The sequence below is a fragment of the Humulus lupulus genome, chromosome 4 (assembly GCF_963169125.1).
Source record: "Humulus lupulus chromosome 4, drHumLupu1.1, whole genome shotgun sequence".
NCBI lineage: Eukaryota > Viridiplantae > Streptophyta > Magnoliopsida > Rosales > Cannabaceae > Humulus > Humulus lupulus.
In genome coordinates this window covers 26,786,975-26,812,540 of record NC_084796.1, presented here as the reverse complement: position 1 = coordinate 26,812,540, position 25,566 = coordinate 26,786,975, and positions in this window count along the sequence as shown.

Here is a 25,566-nt window from a genome sequence, read left to right as displayed (position 1 = left end):
GGAGATACAGGGAAGGTGGACAGCTTGACTCCAGCTCGAGTGTTCACCCTAACGCAAGCGGAGGCTGAGGTTAGTCCCTCAGTAGTGACAGGTCAGCTTTCTAGTGCTGGCACTCCTTTTACTGTATTGATTGACTCCGGTGCTACACACTCATTTGTTTCTAGTAAGGTGATTGATAGACTGTGTAGACCTAGTGAGTATTGTGTTTCAGGGTTTGGGACTATTTTGCCTACAGGGGAACTGGTAGTATATAGGGGGTGGATTAGAGCACTGCCAGTGATAGTCGATGGTAGGGAGTTATCAGTAGATTTGATTGAGTTGAGTATGGAGGATTTCGATATGATTTTAGGTATGGATTGGATGATTAGATATGGAGCTACCATTGACTGCAGGAAGAAGATGGTGACTTTTGAGCTAGAGGGCGAGGATCCCTTTGTTTTTGTGGGAGCGATGCATGGACCCCGCGTGCCCAGGATATCGGCGTTGAAAGCCAGAGATTTGCTACAGGGTGGATGTATAGGTTTTCTGGCTAGTGTGGTGGATACCACCAGGGTTTCGCCAGTAGGACCAGAGGAGACTAGATTGGTTTGTGAGTTCTTGGATGTGTTCCCGGAGGACTTTCCAGGGTTGCCGCCGCGTAGGGAGATTCAGTTTGTTATTGAGTTGGCGCCAGGGACAGAGCCAGTGTCTAGGGCACCATATAGGATGGCACCAGCGGAACTGGAAGAATTGAAAATACCGCTGCAGGAGCTTCTGGATTTGGGGTTTATTAGACCTAGTTACTCGCCATGGGGTGCTCCAGTTTTATTTGTGAAGAAGAAGGACAAGACCTTGAGAATGTGCATAAACTACAGGGAATTGAACAAGTTGACTATTAAGAATAAGTATCCCCTACCAAGGATTGACGACTTGTTCGATCAGCTGCAGGGTATGATGGTATTCTCAAAGATTGATCTTCGATCTGATTATCACCAGCTGAGGATCAAGGATGAGGATATACCTAAGACGGCCTTCCGAACGCGGTATGGGCACTATGAGTTCTTGGTCATGTCTTTTGGGTTGACCAATTCCCCAGCAACCTTTATGGATGTAATGAACAGGGTGTTCAAGGATTTTTGGATCAGTTCGTTATTGTCTTCATCGACGACATATTGGTGTATTCCAGTTCAGAGACAGAGCACGAGCTTCATCTTCGACAGGTTCTTCAAAGGTTAAGGGAGCATCAGTTGTACGCCAAGTTTAAGAAATGTAAATTTTTGTTACCAAAAGTGAAATTCCTTGGACATATCGTGGGTGCAGATGGGATTAAGGTTGATCCATCTAAGGTAGAGGCAGTTATGGATTGGCCGAGGCCAAGGAACGCCTCGGAGGTGCGGAGTTTTCTTGGTTTGGCAGGTTACTACAGTCGGTTTGTTAAGGGCTTCTCAAAGATAGCAGCACTGATGATAGAATTGACACGGAAGAATCTGAAGTTTATCTGGTCAAACAAGTGCGAAGACAATTTTCAAGAGCTGAAGAGACGGCTTATTACAGCGCCAGTGTTAAGTCCTCCTCGGGGGGAAGGGAAGTTTGTTGTTTATTGTGATGCATCTAGGTTAGGCCTAGGCTGTGTGTTGATGTAGAATGAGAAGGTTATAGCTTATGCGTTATGACAGCTGAAGGAGTATGAGCAGTGGTATCCTACCCATGATTTGGAGTTAGCAGCGATGGTATTTGCACTGAAGATTTGGCGACATTATCTGTATGGGGAGAAGTGCGAGGTATATACTGACCATAAGAGTCTGAAGTATTTCTTTACACAGAAGGACATGAACATGAAACAGAGGCATTGGCTAGAGTTGGTAAAGGACTATGATTGTGATATTCTTTACCATCCAGGGAAAGCCAATGTGGTGGCAGATGCATTAAGCCGGAGAGGCCCAGGTCAGTTATATAGTTCTATTCAGATCTCAAGAGAGTTAGCTTATGAGATGGTCAGAGCAGGGATAGAGTTGGTGGTAGGCCGGTTGGCAATATTACTCTGCAGTCGACCTTGCTAGAGCGGATCAGAGAAGGACAGTTGGCAGATGCTCAGTTACAGAGGATTTGGGAGGATGTATTAGCAAGAGTAGCTAAGGACTATTATGTTTCTGAGGTTGGGTTACTTCGGTATCAGGGACGGATATGTGTACCAACTGATGAGGGAATTAGACGAGAAATACTGGATGAGTCTCATACGACACCGTACTCACTTCATCTGGGTACCATGAAGATGTACCAAGATTTACGGAAGTAGTATTAGTGGCCTGGGATGAAGAAGGATGTGGTGGAGTACGTTGCCAGATGCTTAACCTGTCAACAGGTGAAAGCTGAGCATCAACGACCAGCAGGGTTGCTTCAGCCTTTGGGTATTCCTGAATTGAAATGGGAGGACATGACTATGGATTTTGTGGGGGGTTTACCCAGGACAGTGGGGCTTCATGACTCGGTGTGGGTGATAGTGGACAGGTACACCAAGTCGGCCCATTTTCTTCCAGTGAGATCAACATATACTGTGGATCAGTATGCAGAGTTGTATGTGAGGGAGATCGTACGTCTCCATGGGGTTCCTAAGTCTATAGTGTCAGACCGGGATCCTATCTTAACTTCCAAGTTTTGGGGTAGTTTGCAGAAGGCTTTGGGGACTCAGTTGAAGTTCAGTACAACCTTTCATCCTCAGACTGACGGACAGTTTGAGAGAACGATTCAGGTATTGGAGGATATGCTCAGAGCGGGTGTGATTGACTTTGAAGGTTCATGGAGTAAGTATCTTCCATTGATTGAATTTTCATATAACAATAGTTATTAGTCAACGATTGGAGTGGCTCCCTATGAGATGTTGTATGGGAGGAAGTGTAGATCACCCATTCATTGGGAAGAGATGGGTGAGAGGAGATATTTGGGGCTGGATATGGTTCAGAGAACAAGTGAAGCTATAGAGAAGATCCGGGCTAGAATGCTCGCTTTTCAGAGCAAACAGAAAAGCTACACTAATCCTAAGTGTAGGAGCGTGGAGTTCCAGGTTGGGGACCATGTGTTTCTTCGAGTCTCACCATTGCGAGGGGTGAGGAGGTTTGGAAAGAAGGGCAAGCTAAGCCCTAGATTCATTGGACCTTTTGAGATCCTGGAAAGGATTGGTCAGGTGGCGTACAGGTTAGCCTTACCACCATCGTTGTCAGGAGTCCATGACGTATTCCATGTTTCTATGCTCCGGAGGTACGTCTCAGATGTGATTCATGTGTTAAGGTATGAAGACTTGGAGTACAGACAGATTTAGCTTATGAAGAGCAACCGGTTCAGATCTTGGATCGAAAAGAAAAAGTATTGCGGAATAAGAAGATTCCTCTTGTTAAAGTGCTGTGGAGGAATAGTAAGGTCGAGGAGGCGACCTGGGAGCTTGAGACAGCGATGTGGGATCAGTATCCCGAGTTATTCATGTAAATTTCGAGGACGAAATTCTCATTAAAAGGGGATAGTTGTAACGACCCAAATTTACTAATAGGGCTTAAGGGCCTTGATTAGTGTGCCGGGATGGCATAATTAGAATATATGTGATTTAATGATTTTAAAGCATGTTATATGACTATTTGAATAGTTGAGATGCATGACTATGTGTATTAGTATGCATGTAGGCCCTAATTAGGTTAGAAGGACATAATCGTAATTTTGGTCCGTAGCGGGCATAGCTATATATATATGCGATAATTGTTGAGACCACATTATTATGTGGATATATCTGTGACCTGTGACTCGAGACTCGAGACGATCCTAGTGAGCAGATTAGCGAAAAAGTCATGGCAGGGATTTATACCCGGCTCGGGGCGAGCCTGGGGGTATAAATGGGAATTTAGAATATAATGAGGTTAATTTTGATAATGAGGAATATAATTGGTGATTAATTATGTATCGGGAAGTAAGCGAAAAACGTTAGAGACACTCGAGGAATTAGCGGGAATTGGGTAAAATGACTAAAATGCCCCTAAGTGGATTAAAGGATTTAGAATTAAAGGGGAGGGCATTATGGTCATTTGATTTTTAGAGATAGGTATTACTGAGGCTTTATGCTCAGTGGAGTTTGTAGAATGTAATAGAAGTCTGAAAAGAAAGAAAAGAAGGAAAGAAAAGAAAGAAGGCAGGGTCGGTTAGGCTTTCTCCACCATTTTTCTTGAGGGTTCTTGGAGCAAAGCTCAGAGAGGAGCTAGATCAAGTTGAGCCATAAGGTTTCTGAGTTAGGTTTGAAGAGTTGGCAAGGGTTTAGCAAGAACAAACCTTCCACTTGAGGTAAAACTTTGAAGTTTCTTCAGTTCTGGTTTTGATTTCTAACTAAGGTATCTAAGCTAAAATGATGGGGAATTCTAGGGAAGTTGGAGCTAAGGTTTGAGGAAGAGCAAGCTAAGGATGTCTAGAGGCAACTTAAGGTCGAATTTCCATCAAAGGTATAAAATCTAAGGTTTAAACTTTGAAGGTTTGAATGTCTTTGCTGAGTTTCTGAAGTCTATGAGCAACAATGGTGAATTTTGAGATTAGGGATGCATGTGCTTGGGTTTTGAGTATTTGGGATGCTTGGGATGAGTGGAGTGTGTTAATAAGCTTGTATTTAAGTTTGGTGAAGGTTTTGGAGGAGTTTTGGTTAAGTTTGGCTTGAGGAAATCGCAGGAAGGGAAAATGTGGTGTTGGCTGTCTGTGACTAGCGCTACAACGCTAGCCTTTGGGCGCTGTAGCACTAGGCCATGCATTCTGGGGGATTTTGGTTCTGCTTGTAGCGCTGTAGCGCCCTCTTTAGAGCGCTGTAGCGCTACCTTGCTTCCAGAAAGGGGTTTTTGAGTTATTTTCAAGGGTTTTTGCCCGGGGGTTCGGGGTTCGATTCCACCACCCTGTTTGGTGGAATTAGAGCTTCCCGAGGGCTCGGGATTGGTCCCGAGGGTAATTTTTGGACTTGAGGTTTGGTGATGACTTTGATCCATGGTTGTGATTAGGTGAGCGCTAGGGCTCGAGAGGGATCGTGCTCAAGGAGTCAAGTGATCAAAGCTAGCAAATCTAAAGGTAAGAAAACTGCACCCGGTTATATGTTTGTGATGGGACTAAGATCTCCCAATATTTGTATAATGTCAATGATGGTATTACGCCATGAGACATGTGATAGCGGCCTAAGGGTGCCGTATTCAATATTTGCGCACAAGGCGCGGCTTGGCCACTGGTAGCCGAGGACAGCTTATTATTCACTGAGCTCGGTTTAAGCGGGCCGGAGTCAGTGGGATAACGGAGGGTGCGGCCTGAGGGCGCTAACCCTAGTTATCATTTGTAAATTGATATATGATATGAGTTGATATGTTTAGTATGCTGAATACTTGGCTATTCTGAATGTTTATATGGTTGTGAACATGTTTATGCAATGTGAGATATTGAATTGGCTGTTGATTGCTTATGCTCTGTTGTTGTGTTTTCTTGCTGGGCCTTGGCTCACGGGTGCTACTTGGTGCAGGTTTAAACAAAGGCAAGTTGGACCAATCCTGAGATGGAGAGCTACAAGGTTGAATGTACATAGCCAGCTGTTCGGCCGCCATGGCCGAGGAGTGGATCAAGATAGAGATTGCCTAATTGTCTGTTTTGCCTTAATAGGGCTACTACTGTATTTAATTCCTGAATCTTTTGTAAATGACTTAATCTTAATATTTTTTTTGGGATCCCGTGTAAACAAGAAATGTTTCTTTACAAGAAAAGTGACTTTTAAGACCAAAATCTTTTAACCCTAGTTCCATTATAGTTTCTATAACACGTTCTTAATTAAATGACTTGATTAGCAAGTCTAGCACTTTTATAAACACATAGTGTAACGGTCTTGGCTATCCAGGGCGTTACAGAATGCTATTTGTAAATATTTATTTACATATTCCAAACAATTTTGTGTTTGCATTTATATATTTTCTAGGTGTTTTGTGACTTTTTTTATATGGTTTTTTTCTATGTTTTATGTGTTTTCTATCGATTCTATTTTTTTTTGCTATCATTCGATGTTCCTCAATGGTGATGCATGTGATTATTATTTGAGAAGAACACTAATTGATAGGTTTTAGTGCAATTTGATGGTTTTCGATACACAAGCTAAATTTACCTCTATGACATTTTTGATAGTTTTCGATGGCAATATGTTTTTTAATCAGAATTATTTTTCAATAGATTTCAATCTCTTTTGGTTATTGTTGTATTTCTTATTAGGGGTATTTGCGACATAAATACCTAATATTTTTGACTTTATACACTTATATACCAAATTTTTTTTTTCGGCCAAAATACTGAAATTACGTTTTTAACAGTTTTGTCACTACCAATTTTGTTCAATACACTAGGCTGATTAGGATGCCACATGTCACTCCATTATTGGTCCACCTCATAATTTTTTTTAAAAATCTTATTAATTGATGTTTAGAAATAATTAAAATCTATTTTAAATAATAAAATATTAAAAATTATAGGAAAAAATGAAAAAAAAACTATATCTTTTTTATTTTTCTCTCTCTTTCCTCTTTTTCCCTTGATACTTCTTCTTTTTCCAGTGTCATGTAGATCGACACCTACCTATCTCCACCGACGATGACTTCGCACAGCACCAGATCCAAGTTAATAGATGCCTCTTATTTTTAAAATCAATTAATAAGTTTTTAAAAAAACAATACAAGGTGGACCACTAATATGTTAACAAGTGGCATTCTAATTAGTCGATTTTACATCTGGCTGGTAGTGACAAAACTATTAAAAACTTAACGTTTGGTATTTTTGCCACAGAAAAAAATTGGGTATATAAGTGTATAAATTCAAAACATTAGGTATTTAAGTCATAAATACTTCTTATTAATGTTGTGTCTTTAAGAAATAGCTCTTGCAGAAGGAGTACATCAAGTTAAAGAGTTTGGTTTGGTGGGAATGAAAATGTGAAATCTAATAAATGTTTGGTAAATTTATTTTTAATGGCCTGGGGGTTTATGTTTCTAAGTGAGATTTGTGTTTTTTAGCTAGATTTGAGAGTAATCTTAGCCCTTTTGAGTTTCACATTTCCTTAATCTAAATCACTCTTAACTCTACTCCCCCAAACTCAAACCTCATACTAAACACCCCAATTTTTTTTGTTGTGTAACCTCTTCGTAATGCTGAAAATTTAGAGAACCTGCATGTTAATATATTTTTTGTCTGGAGAGATGCGAAAGGATGAGACTGTAAGATCCTAAAATTAGCGTCCTTTTAGAAAGACATATTCTAGAATTCTCAAAAGGTTCTTAGTCAAGATTTGAAGTTGCCCCCCCAACTTTAAACGCATAGTTTTGCAATTTTCACCATTCTGAGTCTTATATACTAATGTTTTTGTGATCTTGTTATTTATTCTTGTGTCTCTTGTTTGTAGAATTTATAGAAAGAAAAATGTCTAATTCATTTAGAATATTATTATCTAATTAAGCAAATATGTCACTTTCCTTAAATATGTCACTTGGAATATTTTTTAAGATAAACAAGAGACATTTTTATGATTCTTTTAACTTTGGTTCGATAGATATATATTGCAATTACATAGGATTTTATCTTATCACATTTTTTATGAATAAAGCATTTTATTCTTTATTATGAAAATCACTTTCTTTTTTATTATGCCATTTGGTTGAAATATTTTTATTTCCTTGTTTATTTGATATCTTCTATGCACCAGCCGTGACCATTCAATGCAGATCTTATCTTGGTATCACGTTGATAGTGGTCAGATTTTAGTACCATGGTTGGAATCTGGTTGTTGAGCTAACTACCGAAGTTGATGCAGCAACTTGGCCATTTGAGCTGTCCAAATTGTTCCAGAAATGGAATGTATTTCTCTTGATTGCAGGTTAATTGTGTAATTGTAAAGAAATCTAACTCTAATGCCCTAAACTTCAGGGACTATTACGGTATGCATTTTAAACAGTGCTAAACTCGCTAATAAAGTCATTTGGTCATAATCGTGTAACTAAATATGATTAGCAGTTTAGGGTTAAATTTTTTAGTTAAGATATAACGTTTCATTAAAACATTTACCATATACATTGGGATCCAAAAAAATATATATAATTTAAAGGTTAATTACAACTAGCCGACCTAAGCAACAAAATAGAGTTTAACCATAGTTCCTCTTCCAACCCTCGGCCGTGGCGGTCGAGCAGCCGCATATGCACACATAGTCACCTAAGCTCTCCAACTCAAGGATGGTCCAACTTTCTTTTGCCTTTACCTGCACCACATAGCACCCGTGAGTCGAAGCCCAACAAGAAAACTCAATATGCTCATGAACAATAATAACATGTCATCAAATCATAACGTGCATGCCTAGCAATAATAGCCTTAATCATGCATGCAATATAAGTTCAGATAATGACAGGGGATTCATGATGAGGAATCCTGCCCTGCTGAATGGATGACTATCAAGTCAATCCTAATCAGATGAGTGATTTAACACTTTGAGGTTCTATTGACCTTGATGAGTGACTGACAAGCAAGTCACTACGGGGCTCAGCACCCACAGCCATGTGACGACGCAGTCACTTAGGCCTTCTGGCCCTGGCTTTAATCAAATGAGTGACTGATGGGTATTCACTAACTCAAACAGATGAGTGACTGATGGGTAGTCACTACCTTAAACAGATGAGTGACTGATGGGTAGTCACTACGGGGTCATCACCCATAGCCATGTGACAAAGCAGTCACCTAGGCCTTCTGGCCCTAGCTCTAAGTGACTAGCCATATGTTAGACAAGCGCTTTTAATTTTCATCGAACTTGAGGTCGGTTCGGCATTAATGCTCATTGTGAGTCATTCAATGCAGAGGTAGATTAGATCTAATCTTTGTCAACTTGCGTTAAACACGCCAATATCGTTCTTGACTTATTAGTAAATACCATGTGACCAGTGCTCAGTACTACTGCCGAACTTGACTAGTGAGTCACAACTTCACAGTTAATACTGACACCATTGCTAATTCTGACTAGTTAGTCAATGCCACACACAAGTAAGCAATGCTACCAAGCATATCTCATATGTCAAATATCCAAAAGTAGGGCATTTAGCATGCTTAGCAACTGCTAACATAATTAGGATCATGCACAAATACAGAGACTCAAGCTCTGATCAATCTCATATTCAACATTCATGGCATCCCCTAATCACATGTTTTTTCGTGCATCACATACTGGGTGCAGTTTTTTTACCTTTGGTCCAAGCACAGGTTACCAATAAATGAGCCACAAGCACGATCCTGATTCCAAGCCCCTAGTGATAACCTAGTCACAACCATAATATAAAACCTCATAAAAATGAGTAAATAAATACTTCCAGACCCAATCCTAGCCTCTGAGATGTCGAATCCTACTCAACTAGGTAGTAGAATCGATCCCAGGCCCTTAGAGTTAAGTTCCCATGACTAAAAACCAAATATGGGCAAAACTGCCCTCTAGCGCCGCGGCCCCACACCAGACCTGCGCCGTGGCCTGCCTCCAAATAGAGGCAGAACCCTTCTCTGCCTGAGCCTTGCGTCGTGGCGCGCCACCTTGCACCGTAGCCCTAACAGCCCATCAGCAACCTTCACCTTCTTCATCGAGCCTGGGCCGCGACACCCAAGAACAGGGTCGCGGCCCAACCACGAACCCAACCAAAAACCTCATTTTCTCCATTTTAAAACCTTCAAAAAACCTATCCAAATATCTCCAAATCCAAAAATAAAAGTTCCCAAACATCCTAATTATCCAAAACCATTAAAACCGAAGTCTTAAATCATCCAAAAACTCATCAAAACATAAAATCCAATTAAAGCTTAGAAACTTTAAAAACTTAGAACTTAAAACTTGGATTACCTTCGATTATGTTGTTTCTCGCTAAATCCTACGGCTAAAAAGCTTCTATACTTCTCTAGAATTGCTATGCCCCAATCCTCACTTGAATCTGAGTCCTAAAACTCAAGTTTCCTTCGAAAATGTGATCGGGTGTTGAAATGGAACTTTTAGGAAGAGAGAATGTTCTGAATGTTGTTTTATGATTCTAATAGGTTACTTCAAGCTTAAGTAGCCTCAAACAAATCCTAATGCTCGGGGTCCCGAAAACGCCCCCGAGGTAAAATAGTCAAACTTTCAGAATTTCCCCCTGATCTCACTATCTCCCAATTTATCATCAAATATTTATTCTCATTACCCAATATCTCGGTAATGTGCTAAATACCCCTTGACTCACTCCGAGTCAAGTATAAATCCCGTTGTGACTTTCTCACTAGCTTACCTCCTAGGATCATCTTGTGTTGGGTAACCCCTAGCATAACATAATAATAATGAAGCACCACACACATGCCAAATATGCTAGAAATGGCCAAAATATGAAAATCACCCAATTAATCAAAAATGGGTTCACATGCATATTTAATACACCTAAACATGCATATAATCATTTAATAACATAATAAATCAATTATGGCCCTCCCAACCTCCTAATAAAGGTCCTAAACCTTATTAGGGATTTTGGGGCATTACAATAACAACTATAAATTTGAATGTTATTTGTAGTTTACAACTTTGGAGATTATTTTTATGCATCCTTGTTTTCATCTTTTGTAATCCAAAAGTGTAAAAGCTTGAAAAGCTCTTATTGACCTGATTTTCTATCAACTAATAAAAATAGAAGAATGGTAGTAGAAAGAAATAAATCAAAACACAAACATGTTTTTATGTGGATCGGTTGTTAACGAGGCCTAGTCCATGAGTTACTTGTATTAAGAAAAGCTCGTCGGAATCACAAGCTCTTTAGGGTTTTATAGCTTGGGCAGAGAATAGTCTTGCTCCAAGGTTAAATGGGAGTCCAAAATCTAGGGTTTTGGTGTAGGGAAAAACTTATACAAGATCTTAGTTATTTTCATGTAAATCATATATTAAAAAATTAATATAAGAAAACCTAGAACATGTTTCTATAATTGAACTAAACAGAGATAATGATAAGAACACTTACATTATATGCAGCAGAATGAATAATTCAATCCTTTAGTTTCTTTAACCCTTGTACCATTTCTATCGCAAGGTATCACCAAGAAACTAAACCGATCTTCAAATTTCTTTACAGCCTTCCACAGTATCCTTAGAATCACCTATACTATTGTTATCCCAAAAATATACACAGCTGACAGGGCATGAAGGTTGGACATGTGGCATCATATTGTGGGCACATGTCATCATATTCTTGACACGTGTCATCGACATCCAACAGTCAAACAAGCTGGAGAGAGCACACTTTCCAAATGAATAACAATTACTGCGCGGTATGCTCACCAGGAAAGAAGCTGCGCGATATGCTTACCAGAAAAGAGGCTGCTCGGTATACTCTCCAGGAAACCCGGTAAACCTAGTCAGATGAAGTCAGTTACATCCTCCTCACGCCTAACAGTTCGCCTGAAAACTCGGTCAAACTCCTGGGGAATAGGACTACAATTACCCGCGAAAAGGAAGGGATATTTTGCAGCAGTTTCGGTGCAGGCGCAACTTCCTGGGCATTTGGGACAGTATAAATACAAGTCTTCCACCACTGTGGAAGGGGTTCATATTTTTAGCCTATCGACCAGCACCAGAAATATACCAACCAGCCTGTTAGGAACACTTAGCAACGATTTCTGCCATTATGTATTGTTTTTACACTTAGAATCGTACCTTTTTTCACTGGTCATCTTGTGTAAACCTTAAAGATCAATACAAATTAAAGAGAAAGTAGGTCATTGCCATTTCTTGGGGTGAACCTCTATAATTTTTGGTGTCTTTTATCATTCATTGCTCATAGTTATTAGGTTCTTGGCTTATTTGTGGTTTATTGATTGTCCGAATGAAAGCTCTCTAATTAATTATTTTAACTTCGCGTTAGTTGACCAAAAAACCAGTCAACATTTTGGTGCTTTCATTGAGAGCTAAACTCAAGGCAATAACATTAGATTTTTGTTATCGTAAGGATGGTAGTCTCAACCAGAAGGTCGAGCCAAGAGCCTCTAGAGCCCGAGGCTGAAGTCTCTCACCAAGTCCCATCAATAAGCAATTTCAATGGGCAGCGAAGTAATTTGCCACCTAGGAATCCATCTGGTGTTGGGAGACAAACCGCCGTGCCCGCTGCACCAGGACACGGAGCTGCCACTTCTAGTGGAATCACCCATGCAGGAACTTCAGGTGGAGGTGCTACAAGGAGTACCGACCAGCAAGGACCAAGGGCTGGGGGTCCCGGATGGCATGAGCCCCATTTAGATATTGAAGTATTCGATCTCAAGATCGAACAAATGAGAGAAGCCACGGGACAAATTCAGAATCAACTTGCTTCTATGAACCAGGGGTGGGCCACCCCCTAGCAGGCAATTAACTGTTGGAAATGTGCCTTGAAAGCATATGTAGTAGACATTGTTTTAATGAAATAAATAAATAAATTGAATTTGTTATGCATATATTTTATGGACTATATTATTCTGTGATAATATTATGTAAATATCAGGAAAATTCCTAAGTTCATAAATGTGATCTCAAACACGTATTGGTACGGGAGGATTGTGTTTGAGATAAATGAACTTGAATAGTTCGCAGTAAAATAACGTTATGGAATCTTTAGATTAATTACTGCAAGTACGGTCCACTAGTATTATGAATACATATGATCTAGATCTAGATCACTGGTGTGGTAGGACACTTTAGTGGAGGTGCTTTATATATTAGAGAATATATAGAACTAGACCATATATGTTTATTGTAACGCCATACTTCCTTAGAGCCATTACTAAGTGAGTTTAAAAACGTGCATTCAACTCGCTAATTGAGGTTTTAGGTCAAATAGTGTAATTAAGCCATAAACAGAGGAAAAACTTTAGAAATAATTACATTTCATTGAAAATCATAAAAGTTTAACACCTGGGATCCCATAATATAGTTTAGAAACATTTACAACATATAAATTGGACAAAATCTAAGTTTATTTACAAACATCTCCCAAAATCCACTGGCTGTGGCAACCAGGCTGGCCAAACATGTACACGCCACTTCATGCCTGCTACACTCATGGTTGGTTGGCTCTCTCCTTGCCCTTACATGCACCACAGAGCATCTGTGAGCCGAAGCCTAGCAAGAAAACCCAAAACAGATAACATATACCAAGTATATAAACTGGCCATCAATAGGCTAAACACATACGGCCTAGCCGTCCCAGGCGCTTTACCAGGCCCTGGGTTTGCGGTCCACACCGTGAGGATATCCCAGGTATCCTTTTAGGGACTCGCCCTGGCAACTCGCACTCCACGTGCTCAACGCTGCTCCCGGCCCCTTGCCGTACTCGGCCTCGCACTCAACGTGCCTAACGCCGTTCCCGGCCCCTGCCGACCTCGGCCTACACCGTTCCTGGTTCTTGTCGATCATTCACATAATCACATTCATAGCATAACAAACATATATTGAATACTAACCAATTCAATCAAAGGGCTACGCCCTACAATTCAAATACATTGGGCTCAGCCCTGCATACAAGCTCTATGGGAACAAGGGTTTTCTTACCTGAGTTCCGAGCTTTCCGAGCACCGATGTCCCGAGCACAGTCCTCTAACTTGAGCCTCGCCAAAACCCTAGTCACAACACATTAACAATATCCTTCCATCAAGTTCTAACCCATTAAATAACTTTGAGCCATAACTCTAACCTCCAGGACCTTGAATTCTATCAATCCGGGTGATAAAATCCATCCCGAGCCTTAACCATTGAGTTCCCAAGCCTAAACACCCTTAAAAACACGAACTGGCACTAAGAGCCGCGACCCTTCCCACAAGCGCCGCGACTAGCCTCGAAACAGAGGCTAGCACCTCTCTGTAACCCACACGGGCCGCGACATGCCCATCCTAGGGCCGCGGCCCCCTCCTCCAAACCCAGAATTCTTCACCTTTCTCCTGCATTTTCTTCAAACCAAATCATCCTATAATCAAGCTAACAATTCTAGACAATCAACCCCAATATTCTAGCCCAGTTTCAACATCAAAACCCATCAAAATCTGCTCCAAAACTCAACTAAAACTCCCAAGAACAAATCAGATTCTACCCACATGCATAACCTAAAAACACAACTGAAATTCAAGTGTAATTCCCATAATTAGAGCTTACCTTTGTTGTGTTATGCTTCTGAGCTTGATTTCCCCAAGTGCCCAGCTTAAACTCCTTAATTCTAATAGCTCAAAATCCCCAATCCTTGACTAATTTCACCAGAAATTCCATTTGATATGCCTTAGAGAAAAATAGAGAGAGAAGAGGAAAACTTGGGTTGGTTCCTACAAGTTTCTGAATGATTCTTTCCTTTTGTTTTATTTAACTTAATCTACACGGTTACCTCAAGGCTCGGGTACCAAAACGTCCCCGAGGGCAAAATGGTAAATTTTCCTAATATTCCCTCCTAGACATTCTATCCTCAAATATATCTCCAAATATTTATTTTCATAACCCGATAACCCCATATAATAACTAATACACAAATTACCCCTCGACTCACCCCGAGTCAGAATCTCAACCCTGTTGTGACTTTCTGGCTAACCGCTCCCCAGGACTGTCTCGGATCGTGTTGCACAAACATATCACATATATATAGCATTGATCACATTTATACCCCTAATATCCAGATGGGGCCCACACACACATTTAACTCAACTAAACATGCATCATTATCATATATTCACATAAATCCACATATTAACATAATAATTCATTTATTGCCCTCCAAGCACACTAATCAAGGCCCTAAGCCCTATTAGCAAATTCGGATCGTTACATTTATTAATACTTAGTTAAATACCGTTTTGAAGTATTTATTAAATATATCAGCTGATGATCATATATAAATAGATCTTAATCCTGAAGTTACTATGAACTCCTATTTATGTTATATGAGTTCTTTGATTCACTTGTTAGGGTCTGTCCGAATGATCAGACTAGAAACATTTGTTTTGGGAACTCATTAATGTAGATGGCTGGGGACATAGTATACAGATATGGAATCTATGCCTTCTCGCAAGAGAATTGAATGATGGTTCTCTTAAGGGTTGACTTTTGGGACTGAAAGGTTATTGAGCTCAAATTCTAATTTAGTTGTGAATTAACCTTCACTAGTAAAGTCAATGGTACTTAAGGAAACAAGAGATAATTAAAAGGGTAAACCGGTAATTTTATTCCCGATTAATTATGAACCATTATTAGAGGATCAAGTTGTATGCAATGATTATATCAATGGACGCTTTATGATTATAAAGTACTCAGTAAATGAAATGTATATAATTACAAGAGTGCAGTCTCATATTTATAGTGGAATAATCATGAGATTAATAAATTAAGATTATTTAATTAAAGAGTTTAATTAATAATCTCAAATTTATTGGAGATTGGAATTATAGGTCCATATGTCCCCATAGCGGCGCTATCAACACTATTCAAAGTAAGAGTTGATATGAAGGGAAAAATAGTTTAAAGACATATTTAAGAAGAAATTTGCTCTTCAGGCCAAATATGCAATTATATGATAATAGTGATTAATTAATTAATTACAAATTAGTTGTAGTTAATAAAATTAATTAATATTTAATTATTGTATAATTTTTGAAATTATATTAAATAATTAAATTAATTTCGAAATTTAATTAAATAATTAATTAATTATAATTTTTGAAATTATAATAAATTAAATATTTATTTTCGAAAATATTGGATTTAATTAATTGGTAGAATTAATTAAATATCTTTATTTGAGTGGGAGATAATAATCTGATAAGTTCAAATTGGATTTGAATTTAAAAGATTAATATTTATTCAAATAATTAATTATATTTGATAATTAATTTAAATTTGAATTCAAATTTGAATTAGTTATCAGGTTGTTAGATCTTATCTGCCAAAGAAGTTTGAATAAAGAATTAAATAAAAATTTAAAAAACCAACATCCCTAATAATATGGAGGCTACACATGCACACACAGTCGTGTAGGGCAATTTTCAGGGATATGATTTTCTTTTTTATTTATTTATTTAATTAATTAATGGATAATTCAAAAATTGGTTTTTAGATTTTTTCATTAATAGAATAATTAATTAATTAAAAAGTAAATTGTAAAATGGTTACAGATTAATTTTTTTAAAATTTGAATATTCTCTTTTAAGTATGACTAATCAGAAAAATATTTAGATAAGTGAGACAACTCAGTCTATTCGCTCTGTGAAAAAATAGAACGATAGTTTTCTTTCCCTGAAAATAAAGAACCAATTCTCAGGCCTATTCTCTTGATCTCATGTGTTGAGTACATCAAGTAGAATCACAAATAAACTATCATTCATTCTCTAAGTGCCCACACACTTCTTGAGGTGTAGAGAACGCTTTGGAAGATCTTGGTGTGAGTACATGGGAGCGGCTTGGATAGGAAGATCGTTATAAATACGAAAAGATAGCAAGGACACTTGATAGGCTTCAAGAGGTATGAATTCTATCATTAACTTGCTTATGATTAATGTATGTATATTAATGGATCCGCATATTTAAAGGTAGTTTAAATATGTTACAAATTTTTTGTTGTACACTGGGCCAACCCCACCACCATTCCGCCGCATATTAGGAAACTCGTTCCTAACAATTGGCACCAGAGCGGTCATTAATCTCTGCATACATTAATTACTGTGTGGGCATGATATGCATTCTTATGTTATTGTAATATACGTGAATGGATGGATGTATGTATGATTATAGTTTTGTTCTTAAGGGTCGTTAGTTATATGGTGTTTTGGGTTGTGGAAGTGTTCTTAAAATTCTAGATGAAAAATGTAAGCCATTTTGGGGCATAGGAATTTTTGTAATTTTAATTTTCTGCGTTAAAATTATTTGAAAAATTCTATAAGGCCCGAGCCCTGGGTTCCGAGCCCCGAAGCTCGAGCCTCACCCAGCCGCATGCACGCCCAGCCCCTGCGTGCTGCTTGCCTAGGCACCCCGCGCACCTCGCCCAGCCGAGTGCTCGCGCCCCTACGCACCACACTAGCCGCACGTGCCAGCGCGTCCCTGCACCTGCGTCTACCGCACGCCCAACGCGCACCTACGCCCCTGCCCAGTGCGCGCCCCTGCACCTCGCCCAGCTGCATGCTTGCGCGCCCCTGCTCCAGCTGCTGCTGCTCCCAGCCGTGCGCCCCTGTGTGCAGCACCCAGCATCAGCCCGTGCACCCCAACCGCATGCCCCATGCCGAGCCACCATATGCTGCCGCCCCTAGGGTTTTAAACCCTAGGGCTTGCATCCAAAAATTGTCCATTTAAATTATGGGCTTAATTAAGTTAACCCATAATTAAAATTGTTTTATTTTGAATTAATTGTATGAGCCCAAATTCAAATCTGGGCCTAATAACTTATTGAGCATCATACCCAAGTTAATTATTCTTAAAATTTGTTTAAGATAATTAAAAGTTATTTTAATTCAAAATTAAATGGATAAGTGACTTAATGGATCAAGACTTGTGAAGGCCCAAAGTTATAGATAGAGATCTATTAAGGTCTTATTTAGTTTCTTACATTTTTGTGTATATTTTTGCAAGTGTTGTAATTTTTCTAGAAATACCCAAGACACCCGGCCCGCATTTATTTATTTATTTAACAAGTATTTATTTATTTAAATGTTTGAATGTGATTAAATTGTTTAATACGTTATCATGCATTTTTTGACACGCCATACATATAACCCACACAGTATTTAAAATTGTGCATGCATCTCATATGAGTAGAAACATGCCTTAGGATTGTCCTATGTGATTATATGATGGTCCATATAATAATAAATCTAGTTTTTAACTAGTTCAAGAGCGGAAATAGATTTTAAAAGATGTTTAATTTCTAGTATTTAATAAAATAGTTTTATTAAATTATAAATGACATTCTTAGTAATTATAGCAAAATAAAATTGAACTAATTAGGGCATAGTTTTATAATTTTAATTTTTCTTAATTTGATTAGTAATTATTAGAATATCATTTGGTAAAAATAGATCACTTTATTTTTACAACAAATTATAAAACATAGGATGTTTTGAGAAAACACATGTTCTAAAATAGTGAGTGGGAGAGGGAGTTATGACAATAAGTCTCATGGTCTCCATTATTAGTTAGCACCGAGGTAGCATGGAGAGGGCCTCGCGACACTATTGCTTGTGTCCCCCTAAGGAAGGCTTCCGACTGTGTTATTCTCAAGGCAAACTTCTTTTTCAAGAATAGGATTTAATGATGTATTTCAAGTTTGACTGACCCTAAGGCACACTCTTGAGTTAAGTCATTGATCTAAAATAATGGGTTACACTCACAAGTTACATTAGGCTTTCGAGTAGACTAGTGTATTCTTGACCAAACAAGTGGTTGTTTATAAGTCAAAAGAGAAATATTGATTTAAGTTTTCACTTATAAATTTGAGAACTTGTCTCAAAATTAATTTGGAATTAGTCTGACCTACCCTAAGGCTGGTCCATTAATGTTCAAATTAATTAATCGTGGAATTAGTTTTTATGTGTTTTTTGTTGCATTCATGCATCACGTTTACTATTCCGAAAATAACTGATATTTATTATATGCATAGATTCATTTTGTTTATTTATTTATTTTCAGCAATTATGTCTAGCTCAAATCCTGTATCTTCTTTACTTGCTAATGAAAAGTTGACTAGTGAAAACTACATGAAATGGAAATCAAACTCGAACATTGTATTAATATGTGAGAAGCCTAAAAAGTCATCCAAAAGCAAAGAGAACAAGAACACTAAAACCTCCAAAAGGAAGACCCTAAAAGGGACTTTGCTTTCATTGTGGAGAAAATGGTCATTGGATGAGAAACTGTCCAAAGTATCTCGCTGACCTCAAAGAGAAAAAGACAGGTAAATTTGGTTTACTTGTGTTAGAAGCTTGTTTAGTGGAAGATAATTCCTCATCCTGGATAGTAGATTCAGGAGCCACTAACCATGTCTGCTTTTCTCTTCCGATTCTTAGTTCAACGAGGAAGCTTGCTGATGGAGAGGTGACTATGAGGGTAGGCAGTGGTCAGATTGTCTCTGCAGCAGCAGTTAGAACAGCCCGTTTGGAATTTGAAAATAATAAATTTCTTGTGTTTAGAAAATGTTTATTATATTCCTAGATTTTCTAGAAACTTAATTTCTGTTTTTATGTTGCATGAACAAAATTTTAAAATATCTTTTAATAATAATTCGATTGTTATTTCAAGATATGATTTTAAGATATGTTCTGCAAAATCTATCGATGGGCTTTATAAACTGCAAGCTAAAGAGAAATCTGTTTATAATTCTGAATTGTTTAAAACAACCAATCCTAGATCTATTAAACGACAAAAGACTGATTCTGATAGTGATACATATCTGTGGCACTTGAGATTGGGCCATATTGGTCTAGACAGAATAAATAGGCTTGTAAAGGATGGTCCTTTAAGAGAACTATCTATTGGATCTCTCCCTGTTTGTGAATCCTGTCTAGAAGGTAAAATGACCAAGAGACCTTTCTCTGCTAAAGGTTCAAGAGCCACAAAACCACTTCATCTAGTACATACAGATGTTTGCGGTCCACTTAATGTACAAGCAAGACGAGGTTATGAATACTTCGTCACTTTTATAGACGATTATTCAAGATATGGTTACCTATACATAATGCAAAGAAAATCTGAAACTTTTGGAAAGTTCAAAGAATTTCAAGCAGAAGCTGAAAAGCAATTAGGTAAGTCACTAAAAGCTCTTCGATCTGTTCGAGGAGGTGAGTACTTGGATTTTGAATTCAAGGACCATTTATGTGAGCATGGCATTCAATCCCAACTCACAGCACCTGGAACGCCACAACAAAATGGTGTTTCGGAAAGACAGAACAGAACGTTATTAGATATGGTTAGATCAATGATGAGTTTCTCATCATTACCACTTTCATTCTGGGGCTGTGCGATTCAATGTGCTCTATACAAATTAAATGTTGTTCCATCTAAGTCTATCCAAAAGACACCCATAGAATTATGGAATGGTTGTAAACCCAGTTTACACCATTTTCAAATTTGGGGGTGTCCTGCACACGCGCTTAAAGGAAAGATCGGGAAGTTGGAATCACACTCTGAGGTGTGCATGTTTGTGGGATATTCCAAAGAGACAAGAGGTGGAATATTCTATAGTACAAAAGAAAATAAAACATTTGTATCGACAAATGCAACTTTTCTTGAACATGACTATGTGAATAACCACAAACCTCGCAGTAAGGTTGTTCTGGAGGAGATGGTCTCGAATGAAGTTGCAAAGTCACCAGCAACAACCAATGAAAAACAGCAAGAGGAAACTGCTAGTTCTAGTCAGAATAGTAGTGAACCTCGTCGTAGTGGGAGGGTTAGTAAGCAACCGACACGCTATGAACACGAAGTTCAAATGCTTGTGTCTGACACAAACAAAGACGATCCATTGACATTTAGAGATGCAATGAATGATTCTGACAAGGACAAATGGCAAGAAGCCATGAACCAAGAAATGGAATCAATGTATTCCAATTCTGTCTGGGTTCTTGAAGATCCACCTGAGAATATCAAACCCATTGGTTGCAAGTAAATATTCAAGAAGAAAAGAGGAGCGGATGGGAAAGTAGAGACTTTCAAAGCAAGGCTTGTAGCCAAAGGTTACACACAGAAAGAAGGGGTTGACTATGAAGAAACTTTTTCTCCTGTAGCCATGCTAAAATCCATTCGTATACTCTTGTCCATAGCTGCGTGCATGGATTATGAGATTTGGCAAATGGATGTCAAAACAGCTTTTCTGAATGGCTACCTTGACGAAACCATTTACATGTCTCAACCAGAAGGGTTCAAGTTAAAAGGTCAAGAGCAAAAGGTTTGCAAGCTTCTTAGGTCCATTTATGGACTCAAACAAGCTTCTAGATCTTGGAATCTTAGATTTGATGACACAATTAAAACGTTTGGTTTTGAACAAAACGTTGACGAACCTTGTGTCTATAAACAAATCAAAGATGGTGTAGTAGTATTCCTCGTTCTTTATGTTGATGATATATTACTAATTGGAAATGACGTAACATCATTATCAAAAGTAAAGAACTGGTTAGCTGAACAATTCCAAATGAAAGATTTGGGAGAAGCCAAGTATGTTCTGGGCATTAAGATTTTTAGAGATAGACAGAACAAAACTTTGGCATTGTCTTAAGCAACTTATATTGATAAGGTGCTAGAATGCTTTAATAAGTAAAACTCCAAAAAGGGTGATATGCCAACCCGTTCTGGAGTATTCCTTTCCAAGGAGCAGTGTCCTAAAACACCTCAGGAAGAGGAAGACACGAGACAATATCCCTATGCCTCAGCAGTAGGAAGTCTAATGTACGCCATGTTGTGTACAAGACCTGACATTTGTTATGCAGTAGGGATAGTCAGCCGTTATCAATCCAATCCTGGATTGAGTCATTGGACTGCAATAAAGAATATTCTCAAGTATCTTAGAAATACTAGAGATTATATGCTTGTATATTCAGGTGGAGATCTGAACCCCACTGGTTACACTCATTCTGATTTTCAATTAGACAGAGATAGTCAAATATTGACTTCTGGATCAATGTTTACTCTTGGAGGAGGAGCGGTAGTCTGGCGAAGTATTAAACAAACCAACATTGCAGACTCCACCATAGAAGCCGAGTATATAGCGGCTTATGAAGCAGCTAAGGAGGCTGTGTGGCTTAAAAAGTTCTATTTCGATCTGGAAGTTGTGCCAGATGTGGATTAGCCACTAGTCCTATACTGTGACAACAGTGGGGCAGTAGCTAACTCAAAGGAACCACAGAGTCACAATAGGGGAAAGTGTATCGAGAGGAAGTATCACTTGCTAAGAGAGATAGTTCATCGAGGAGATGTTGCAGTTATGAAGATAGCTTCAGAGCATAATCTTGCAGATCCTTTCACAAAGACTTTATCCTTAAAATCTTTTAAGGAGCATGTAAGAAACATGGGAATGAGAGAGATGCATCATTTGCTTTAGGGCAAGTGGGAGATTATTGGAAATGTGCCCTGAAAGCATATGTAGAAGACATTGTTTTAATGAAATAAATAAATAAATTGAATTTATTATGCATATATTTTATGGACTATATTATTCTGTGATAATATTATGTAAATATCAGGAAAATTCCTAAGTTCATATATGTGATCTCAAACACGTATTGGTACGGGAGGATTGTGTTTGAGATAAATGTACTTGAATAGTTCACAGTAAAGATGCTAGTAGGTGGAATATGACCAATTTCTGTCAGTTTCACAATGATTATGGCCACGAAACGAATGAATGTAACCACTTGAAGGAGGAAATAGAATTCCTCATTAGACAAAACAATGCTCATCTGAAGAGTTATGTACGACCGACTTTTGACCAACATCCTCAACAACCTCATCAGCAACAGTCTCAGCAGTACCAGAGTAATCAACCTATCCTATCACCACTAGTTGCTGATCGACTATATATGATCTGCGGCAGACCATATTTGGCCGACAACTCCAGTAAGGCTCGAGAAAGGTACGCTCGTTCCCTTAGGCATGAGCAGGAGGAAGATGTACTAGCTGTCCAGGAGCGTACTCCCAAACAACCTCGCTACGAGTATGAGCCTATCACGTTAAGGAAGGAAGACACAAGTCATGTACATCATCTGCACAATGATCCCTTGGTGGTAGAAGTACATATAGCTAACATGACCGTAGCTTGAACGATGATTGATCACGGCTCGTCTGCCAACATTCTATTCAAGAATACTCTAGAGAGGATGAATTTAAGCATTAGAGACCTGGAACCATGCGAGCAGCTGCTGTATGGGTTTATTGGGAATGGTATGGCCCCCACAGGAAGCATAAGGTTGCCTTTAACAGTAGGAACGACATCTAAAAGCAACACAGTAATGGCTTTGTTCATGGTAATTGACATTCCCTCTCCGTACAACGCCATGATAGACTGACTGACTCTGTATGACCTCAGAGGAGTTACCTCAGTTTTCCACTTATTACTCAAATTCCCAATCTGAGCAGGTGTAGGATGTCTTAAGGGGAACCAACTGGTGGACAGAGAATGTTATAACTCATCAATTAAAAAGGCAGGCAAGGCAGTATGTACTGCTCAGCCTGTAGGGCCTAGTCACCAGAAATAGGATGCAAACCAAAATGGGGAGATGACATAGACCCTCATTTTGGGGATACTGATATAGGGGTGGGTTCAGTCGAAGAATTAGAAGAGGTCCTACTTGATCCAAATTACCTAGCCAGAGTTGTCCGGGAACATAAGATCTTCTTTGATCCAGTACCTATGGAACAACCAGAATGTATTCGCCTGGTCACATGATGATATGGTAGGGATCTACCCAACCATTATAAGCCATGCCCTCAACATTGATACAAAACACTTCAAGCCCATACAGCAGAAAAAGAGGTTATTGGATCAGACGAGGGCAAAAGCATTAAAGGAGGAAGTGGAGAAGCTCCGAAATAACAAGTTTATCAGGGAAGCCTTTTATTCTATATGGGTTTCCAATCCTGTATTGGTACCAAAGCCTAATAACAAGTGGAGGGTATGCATAGATTGTACAAATTTGAATAAATCATGCCCCAAAGACTGCTTCCCACTTCCAAGAATTGACCAACTGGTGGATGCTACAGCCGACCATGAAATTTTAACCTTAATGGATGCCTACTCGGGATACAACTAAATAAGCATGCATCCACCCAACCAGGAGCATACAAGTTTCCGCACGGATGTGGGGTTGTACTGCTACAGAGTAATGTCGTTCAGCCTAAAAAACGCTGGAGCAACATATTAGTGGCTGGTAAACCGTATGTTCAAGGACCAAATAGAGAATAACATGGAAGTTTACGTGGACGATATGTTGGTGAAATCCAAGTAGGCTAAGGGGCACATTAAGGACTTAGATGAATGTTTCAATATCCTAAGGCAGTATAGAATGAAATTAAACCCCCTAAAATGCTCCTTTGGTGTAGGGTCGGGAAAATTTTTGGGGTTCATAGTAAACTCCAGGGGAATAGAAGAAACCCGAAAAGATAAAAGCACTGCTGGACATGCCCTCACCTGCCAGGATCAAAGACGTGCAGAGCCTAATAAGACGCATAGAAGCACTCAACAGATTTGTGTCTAAATCAAATGATAAGTGTATTCCATTTTTTAATATCCCCAGAGGCACAAAAAAATTTAAATTGACTGAAGAGTGCGAACAAGCCTTCCAAGCTCTAAAGCAGCAGCTGGCATAACCCCCGATCCTTTCAAATCCTCTAGAGGGTATAGAATTATGCATATACTTGGCAGTAACTCAACACGTTGTTAGTACAGTCCTGATCAGGGAAGAAGACAAGATACAACATCCAGTCTACTATGTTAGTAAAAGGTTGGTTAAGGCCGAAAGAAGGTACCCTCTACTTGAAAAATTAACTTACTGCTTGCTTTTGTCTTCAAGAAAACTTCGCCAATATTTCCAAGCTCATCTAATCAAGGTTTACCGACCAACCACTGCGCCAAGTCTTGCAAAAGTCGGACACCTCTGGTCGGTTGCTCAAATGGTCTATAGAGCTCGGGCAGTACGAGATTACCTACTAGCCCCGAACAACAATTAAAGGCCAGGCTCTTGTAGATTTTGTAACTGAGTGTACCGGAGTACCAAAACCAGATGAAGTCATAGCTGAGCAGTCATCCAAGTCTGAACTATCGCACAACACGAATCCTACGCAGAATGTCGAACACCCAGAATCCAGCACTATTGATTCCGAAAAAAGAACAAGAAGCCTGGAAACTACACGTAGATGGCTCATCTACCGGCCAGTTGTCTGGGGCCGGGCTCACTCTAATCACCCCCAAAGGGCAACACATCCATTGTGCACTTCGTTTTGGATTTGAGGCATCTAATAGCGAAGCAGAATACGAAGTACTTATTGCAGGCCTAAGATTAGCTAAAGAAGTGAAAGCTAAATCCTTGGAGATATATAGTGACTCACAGCTAATTTTTAACCATGTCCTCGAAGAATATGTTACTTGGGGAGAGAAAATGATGGCCTATCTCCGTAAAATCAAAGATTTTCTTGCTTAGATTAAGAGATACACCATCCAGCAGATACCTAGAGAATAAAATGCCACGGCATATGCACTGGCTAGGCTGGCCAGTAGTGCTGTGGTGGAAAAAGCCAATTTGGTCCCCATTGAGTATCTGGACCGACCCAGTATCAACCTGCCAGAACCATTCCTTCTAATAGACAACACTCCCTTCTAGATGACCTTGATTGCAGCTTATCTAGAGCATGGATCCTGCACAACAGTCATAACGAGTCTAGAAAATTGATAAGGAAAGCTTCTCGGTACCTCATCCTGGACGGGGTCATGTACAAAGGAGGATTTTCCATGCCATTGCTTAGGTGCGTCAACCATACAGAATCAGGACGGCTTCTTGAAGAGGTACATGAGGGTTTCTGTGGGAATCATGCTG